This window comes from Myotis brandtii, unplaced genomic scaffold (genome assembly GCF_000412655.1).
Source record: "Myotis brandtii unplaced genomic scaffold, ASM41265v1 scaffold355, whole genome shotgun sequence".
In the NCBI taxonomy this organism is placed as follows: Eukaryota; Metazoa; Chordata; class Mammalia; order Chiroptera; family Vespertilionidae; genus Myotis; species Myotis brandtii.
In genome coordinates this window covers 1,112,812-1,120,489 of record NW_005363642.1, presented here as the reverse complement: position 1 = coordinate 1,120,489, position 7,678 = coordinate 1,112,812, and the positions used below count along the sequence as shown (strand labels likewise).

Below are 7,678 nucleotides of genomic sequence, written 5' to 3'. Positions count from 1 at the left end.
ACACATGGGCTCCTAAGACCCGGATATCTCCATCTTCTGCTGCTGGGCTGCAGGAAGGAGGGAGCTGTGCTGAAAGTCATTCTGTGTTAGACTATCTTGCATAGTGAAGAGCTTAGGTATTCAAATCTTTTCTTGGAAATCTCAAGTATTCCATTCGGCTGCCACAGAGTTAGGTAACTTTATTTACTCATGCTAAACAGGGCCATTTTCAGAGAGGAAATTATGCAATGTACTATGCAAATGTGGCATTCCGGGGAGAGTGAGTGTAGAGATAAGTGTGGTCACCAATGCATTATAAAGATCAGATCGCTGTGCCTCTGGTGGCAGGCTGTGTGTCACTTGATAAGGGGATATGCAAGGCTCTACTTGGAATTGCTGCTCATTTGGATTCTGTTTCTGGTAATTGTGTTTTCACCGAGTTGTCTATCTGTGAACTTTGTTTAGTGCGAAGAAGAAACAAGGAATAGAGCCTTTCCAAGTTGCCCATCCTTATGTAGATTTGAGCAGTCAGAGGGAGGCGCCCCACACATGTCTGGACGTGTGGCAAATAAGAAAAGTCAAATTCTCATTCTTAGTTCTCCCAAGAAGAGAATTTCTTGAAATTTTCCAAGAGGGAAAAATGAAGACCTGTGACGGGCTTTCTTGGCTGCTTTGTGAAAATTGGTCACACTATTTTACCAATCATAGTGTCTCAAGCAAGAGGAAGGAAATAGTCGTGGAAAACCCCTCCTGGAAGCAGGTGGTGCTGAGCTGAAGCCCAGCACTGTCCCCAAGCCTTGGGCTCCTGGCCTGAAAATCATTCCCTGACATGTCTGCTCCTCCATTCAGCCATCCACCACCCACCTATCCACCTTTTCTTTCTCTCTCTCTCTCTCTCTCTCTCTCTCTGTGTGTGTGTGTGTGTTGCAAAGTACATTGCAGACATCAGTGCCCTTATCCCTAAATACATCAGCATGCATATCATGAAGTAGAGCCATAAAGTCATTTGTCATTTTATTACCCTCTTCTGCAGATGAGACAACCTAAGCGAAGTCAACACAACTAGAGAGCAACGAGCTACAGCTCATCCCCAGGCAGCCAGCACTCAGGCCTGGTGGGCGACTGTTCCCTGCATGGCTCCCTGCATTTAGAGCTGCGATTACAAGTGGGGCAGTGGAGTTGGAATGTGTTAGGAGAGCATCGAGCTCTGGGTGCAGGCCGGATGGAGAGGAGGCTGAGGAGAGGAGTGGCAGCTGTTGAGGTAGCCTGGTGATCGTGGTTGAAATCTTGGAACTGAGCACTAGGTCAGTCTCCCTGGGTGACTGCATTTTAGCCCATAGCCTAATATCTGTATCCCCACTTGCTACTCCCCTTGCAAATCCTAGGAACAACACTGGTACATTTTTTATCTTTATTCTTGGAGGGACTGGACTCTATGCCTGGCAGTAGGAGTGTGGCAAAACTCTCCATCCAGGAAATATTTCACTTTACACCTGCCCTGGTGCTGTGCTGGGAAGGAAGGCTTTAGGGAGCTTCAAAGAAGACAAAGTAATTGATTGCTACTTGCAGCAAATAACCCATAAGCTGTTGCTGGGTTGATGGAGAAATGGTTACTTAATTTTCTTCAAAGGATTGATTTGACAGTCAGGAGAAGCAGCCAACCTAATTGAGTGCATGGTTCACACCCTGAGTGGGAACAACCGGATCTCTTCCTCGTTTTGACTTCCGAATGTTCTGGGCCATGCGTGGAGTCTCCCCCATTAGTCAGGCTCTCGGAGGTCTGGGTGTCACTCATACAAGCCCATTCTCCTGTGCTGGGTCTGTAGAATTTACCCGGTTGCCTGTCGCCCAGCTCCCTGGGTTGCATTTGAATCAGCACAAGGCTTCCAAGCACTCAGGGTAGCTCCCAAGGAAACGTATGTAACTTTCTTACACCCTGAAGGGCTATCATTTCATTCTTATAGTAGATATTGATAGAGTAGTGACGTTTGGGAGATGGATTGCACTTTCCCACTGGGCTTCTGATTGACTGCCTTGTACTGATGTGCCTGCCTCTCCCTCCACACCCCACCCCCACCTCCAACTCAGAGAGCCAACGGGTGCCGACGCTTCATCAGTCACTTCCCATCTTTGCATTACTGGCCAGTTAAGGCCTCTCCCCTCAGCTGTGTTCTGTCATCGGGGAGCCATGCCAGACCTGGAGTCTTGGAACTGAGCACAAGGCCACAGAGCACCTTCTCTGTCTCCCACACTAATTCCCGGAGTTGGGCAGCTCCAAAGCACCACCACCTGTGCGCTGGTCTGAAAGCTCTGTGTGGGCTGCCCGGTCCGTATGTGCTGCTGGAGGGGCCACCAAGTGCCCGGTGAAAGGGGAACCTTGCCAAGGGCAGCCCAGGAGCACTGTGGTGGCTTCACACCAACAGCCACCATGAGATCAAGACCTCTCGGGCCTGCCTGTTGAGAGCTTGTGTCATGTGACTGTCCCCCTACCAGAACCAGCCAACGGGTCGAGGGTGTCCCCGTCTGAGGTAAACGAGGGTCAGCCCTCTCTCTGGCCCCATCCAGAGGACTAGAACCCAGGTTACAATGGGCTTGCTCAGGATGGTGTGAAGGTCACCTGTTTGCTATCAGTTGTGTGTCCCTGGGGAAGTTGCTTGCTGCAGCTTGTGTCCTCTGGAATCAGTGCATCTACCTCATAGGATCCCGGAACCTGTCTAGTGGGGGCTCAGCACCTGGCACACAGGAGCATTCGGTAAAGGTCGGTCGTGGTGTCAGCAGCAGTCATAAACTGCGGGGGGCAGGGCGGGGGGGCAGGCCGGGGGCCCCCTCTCCAGAACCTCAGCCCTGACAGTCTTTCAGTAGGTGGCTTCAGAGAACCAAAGCCCTGGATGGCTCTGAATCCCCACAGCACAGGGCCACCAACTCCAGGAAAGTCAGTGATCCCGTTGCCTTAGGTCACCCTGGGAGGGCCCGCAGGCCACTGCAGTCTCACTAGTGCCTGGCACACGTGCAGGTGCTGGAGTAGAAATTCAAAGTGCTCTTAGATGCAAGGAGGGGTGGGGACCACATGTTCCTTGCAAATGGAGCCACGTGCCTTTCTGCTTCCTGGTCTCCTATCAGCTGTAAAGTCTCCCTGTGGGCCTGGTATCTTGGAACCCCACCCACAATGAGCCTGCCTTTCTCAGGAAATCAGTGCATCCTGTTCCTGGGCTCACCTGACCTCTGATTAACAACGCACGCACGTGCCTGAAGGACAAGGTCCACTGTGTGGTGGTATTCCAAGAATTTGGCCCTAAGGCCCACGGTATTGGATTTCAAAGCACTGGAACTCTCCTGGCTTGAAACCTCACTGTAGGTATAAAGACTTCAATTCTAAATGTGTGTGGAGCCACCAATGCCAAGAATTAAATTATGCTATTGGCACCCATATTTTATTACGAAGGGATCATTTAAATGCAGCAAGAGTCAATCAGCCCCAGTTATTGCTCAGTAATGAGCTGCACTGTCAGAAGGGGCTGTGGAGGAAGACTGCAGCCGGGGGGCTGTAAGGACAGCTGGTCGAGAAGTCCTTTGCCTCAAAGCCAGAGGACCAGAAGATATTAGCGTCCCTTCATCCAGTGACAGTACTTCTACACCTGCCACTGCCCAGGCCCCCTCCTGGGGTCACGGCAGTGAAGAAGGTCAGGGCAGTGGCTTCTGGGGGCTTGCATTAGGCAGAGAGCAGGCCTCAACCAGGAAGGAGGGACTGGCTGGCACTGGGGAGCAGTAGGGCTGAGATGGGTGCATGAGGTAGAGAGTGACTGTGTGGGTGGGGCAACCACAGATGAAGGGTTGGAGTGGAGGGGGTACAATATAGCTTAGCTCACTGTCCATGACCCCACAGGAGTTCTGAGGAACAACCCAAAGCCATGATTCACTTTCCCTCTGTGGAACCTTGCTTAGTCTGGAGCCTACATTCAGAAAGCATGACTTCACCTCAGCAGAACCGTCTGACTAGAGTCCTGGCTCCCGAGAGGGCATTCCGAGCAGTCCCCACTGCCGATGAAGACCACAGGGCTTGTGTTTGACTAGAACCCAGGTTACAATGGGCTTGCTCAGGATGGTGTGAAGGTCACCTGTTTGCTATCAGTTGTGTGTCCCTGGGGAAGTTGCTTGCTGCAGCTTGTGTCCTCTGGAATCAGTGCATCTACCTCATAGGATCCCGGAACCTGTCTAGTGGGGGCTCAGCACCTGGCACACAGGAGCATTCGGTAAAGGTCGGTCGTGGTGTCAGCAGCAGTCATAAACTGCGGGGGGCAGGGCGGGGGGGCAGGCCGGGGGCCCCCTCTCCAGAACCTCAGCCCTGACAGTCTTTCAGTAGGTGGCTTCAGAGAACCAAAGCCCTGGATGGCTCTGAATCCCCACAGCACAGGGCCACCAACTCCAGGAAAGTCAGTGATCCCGTTGCCTTAGGTCACCCTGGGAGGGCCCGCAGGCCACTGCAGTCTCACTAGTGCCTGGCACACGTGCAGGTGCTGGAGTAGAAATTCAAAGTGCTCTTAGATGCAAGGAGGGGTGGGGACCACATGTTCCTTGCAAATGGAGCCACGTGCCTTTCTGCTTCCTGGTCTCCTATCAGCTGTAAAGTCTCCCTGTGGGCCTGGTATCTTGGAACCCCACCCACAATGAGCCTGCCTTTCTCAGGAAATCAGTGCATCCTGTTCCTGGGCTCACCTGACCTCTGATTAACAACGCACGCACGTGCCTGAAGGACAAGGTCCACTGTGTGGTGGTATTCCAAGAATTTGGCCCTAAGGCCCACGGTATTGGATTTCAAAGCACTGGAACTCTCCTGGCTTGAAACCTCACTGTAGGTATAAAGACTTCAATTCTAAATGTGTGTGGAGCCACCAATGCCAAGAATTAAATTATGCTATTGGCACCCATATTTTATTACGAAGGGATCATTTAAATGCAGCAAGAGTCAATCAGCCCCAGTTATTGCTCAGTAATGAGCTGCACTGTCAGAAGGGGCTGTGGAGGAAGACTGCAGCCGGGGGGCTGTAAGGACAGCTGGTCGAGAAGTCCTTTGCCTCAAAGCCAGAGGACCAGAAGATATTAGCGTCCCTTCATCCAGTGACAGTACTTCTACACCTGCCACTGCCCAGGCCCCCTCCTGGGGTCACGGCAGTGAAGAAGGTCAGGGCAGTGGCTTCTGGGGGCTTGCATTAGGCAGAGAGCAGGCCTCAACCAGGAAGGAGGGACTGGCTGGCACTGGGGAGCAGTAGGGCTGAGATGGGTGCATGAGGTAGAGAGTGACTGTGTGGGTGGGGCAACCACAGATGAAGGGTTGGAGTGGAGGGGGTACAATATAGCTTAGCTCACTGTCCATGACCCCACAGGAGTTCTGAGGAACAACCCAAAGCCATGATTCACTTTCCCTCTGTGGAACCTTGCTTAGTCTGGAGCCTACATTCAGAAAGCATGACTTCACCTCAGCAGAACCGTCTGACTAGAGTCCTGGCTCCCGAGAGTCAGGGCATTCCGAGCAGTCCCCACTGCCGATGAAGACCACAGGGCTTGTGTTTGTGATTCCCATCGGCATTCCTCTGGGCATAATCCCAGGCCTCTCTCAGATTCCCTCAACGGTCCTGCAGGGGGTTAGGTATTAGTGTTATATGTGAGGAACCTGAGACTCAGGGAGGTGGCTTGTCTAGGGTCACACCGTTTTTAATGGCACAGCTGGTTTTTGAACCCAGGTCTCCATGGCCCCAAAGCCCAAGATACTTTTGCCAGGCCAAGTTGTTCTGATTCTACACTGCATGGTAACATTGCCCTCTCGTGCTTTTTGCTTTTTCCCTCTTCTTTCCCAACATCTTAAACTTTGATTGGGAAATGGCTATACTCCTTTTCCTTCATTCTGCTCAACACTGAAGGACCTTTTGCACATCCGAAATCACCAGCTCTGGGCCGTTTGTCCAGGCCCATCTTCCACGCTGTGGTGTGCAGCCCCTGGTGGTGCTAAAAGAATTTCAGAATTTTATGCCTGGATACAGCAGTAAACTACATTAAATTATAGTAAATCACTGTTGAAGTTCTCTATTTCTAAGTAACAAATCATCTTAAAATTGAGTGACTTAAAAAAACTACATTCATTTTGCTCACAGCTCTGTAATTTACCCAGGGCTCAGTGGGATTAGGTCCTCTCTGCCACACCTCTGGAGTGGCCCAGCTGGGCACGAGAGGATCACTCACTGGGAGCTGGCAGGTTGGGCTGGCTGTCGGGCTGGGGCCTTAGCTTTTCTTGGGGTGCTCCCTAGCTGCGTGAGCTTCCCACAGCATGGCGGATAGGTTCTAAGCGCATTTTCATGACCTTGCCCCAGAAATCATATAGGATCACTTCCACTGTACTCTGTTGGTCTAGGCCAGTGGTTGGCAAACTGCGGCTCGCGAGCCACATGCAGCTCTTTGGCCCCTTGAGTGTGGCTCTTCCACAAAATACCACGTGCGGGCACGCACGTACAGTGCGATTGAAACTTCATGGCTCATGCGCAGAAGTTGGTATTTTGTGGAAGAGCCACACTCAAGGGACCAAAGAGCCGCATGTGGCTTGCGAGCTGCAGTTTGCTGACCACTGGTCTAGGCAATCATAGAGACCCACTCAGGTTCACAGAGAAAAGACATAGACCCCCCACCACTTGATGGGAAGGGGGTCAAGGTCCCACTGTAAGAAGAGCTGGTAAGGTGGGAGACTGCGGTGGCCATCTTTGGAAAGTATAATCCATAAGAAAATCCATTTCAGTGCCACTGTTTCTATTACATTAAGGAGAAAGTCTCAGATTGGTACTAGTTTGTCTTAGAACTTCCCTAACTAGTGGCTCTCCCTTTTTGTCCAAAGAGTGTTCTTTAGGCTGTAAGTTAATCACGTTGTATTTCATTCTATTTTCATGGTCGCCCTGTTATAAGGACTTCTGGTTTTTCATTCATGGCAATGATATGAAGTTTCCTTTTATTTTAAGAGAAAAACTAAGTGCAAGATCTTTGCTGGTATAGAATTACTCTCACATGCATAGATGAATAAGAATGTTCCATCAGCTGGGGAGCTGTTGAATCACCTAGTTATCCCAATAGTGGGAGAGGGTATGGCTCTGAAAAAGAGTGAGGATGGCCTCTGTGTGCTGATGGGTCACCGAGACTCGTGGCCAAGTGGCATAAGCATAACGCAGAGGGAGTGACATTCCACCATTTGTGAAAGACAAAGTGGAGAGAATGTAGCTACATGTACACTTGAAATACATAGTGAATGGAAGACTTGACATCCACTGTAAAAAAAAAAAAAATGCATTCCTTTTTAAATGGAAACATATGAATGTGTTATCTGTTCCAAGAGGTTGGTAAGCTTAATATTTTCAAATAAAATAAAATGGTGGCCCTGCTGGCATGGCTCAGTGGTTGAGCGTCGACCTATGAACCAGGAGGTCACAGTTCAATTCCAGGCTGGACCATATGCCCGGGTTTTGGACCCAATTCCCAGTGTGGGGCATGCAGGAGGCAGGCCATCAATGATTCTCTTTCATCATTGTTGTTTCTCTCTCTCCCATCTTCTCTGAAATCAATAAAAAATATATTTTAAAATAAATAAATGGCAAACCTCGCCTTTTATTTTTTTATTTTTTTTAATTAAATCTTTATTGTTCAGATTATTACAGTTGTCCTCTTT

At 50.2% G+C, this 7,678-nt stretch overlaps 1 protein-coding gene across 5 annotated transcripts in view; it reads left to right on the top strand.

Moving 5' to 3' along the window:
• Positions 1–7,678, top strand: part of CLEC16A (C-type lectin domain family 16, member A) — a 231,483-nt gene that overhangs the window by 155,407 nt on the left and 68,398 nt on the right. The window lies entirely within an intron of this gene.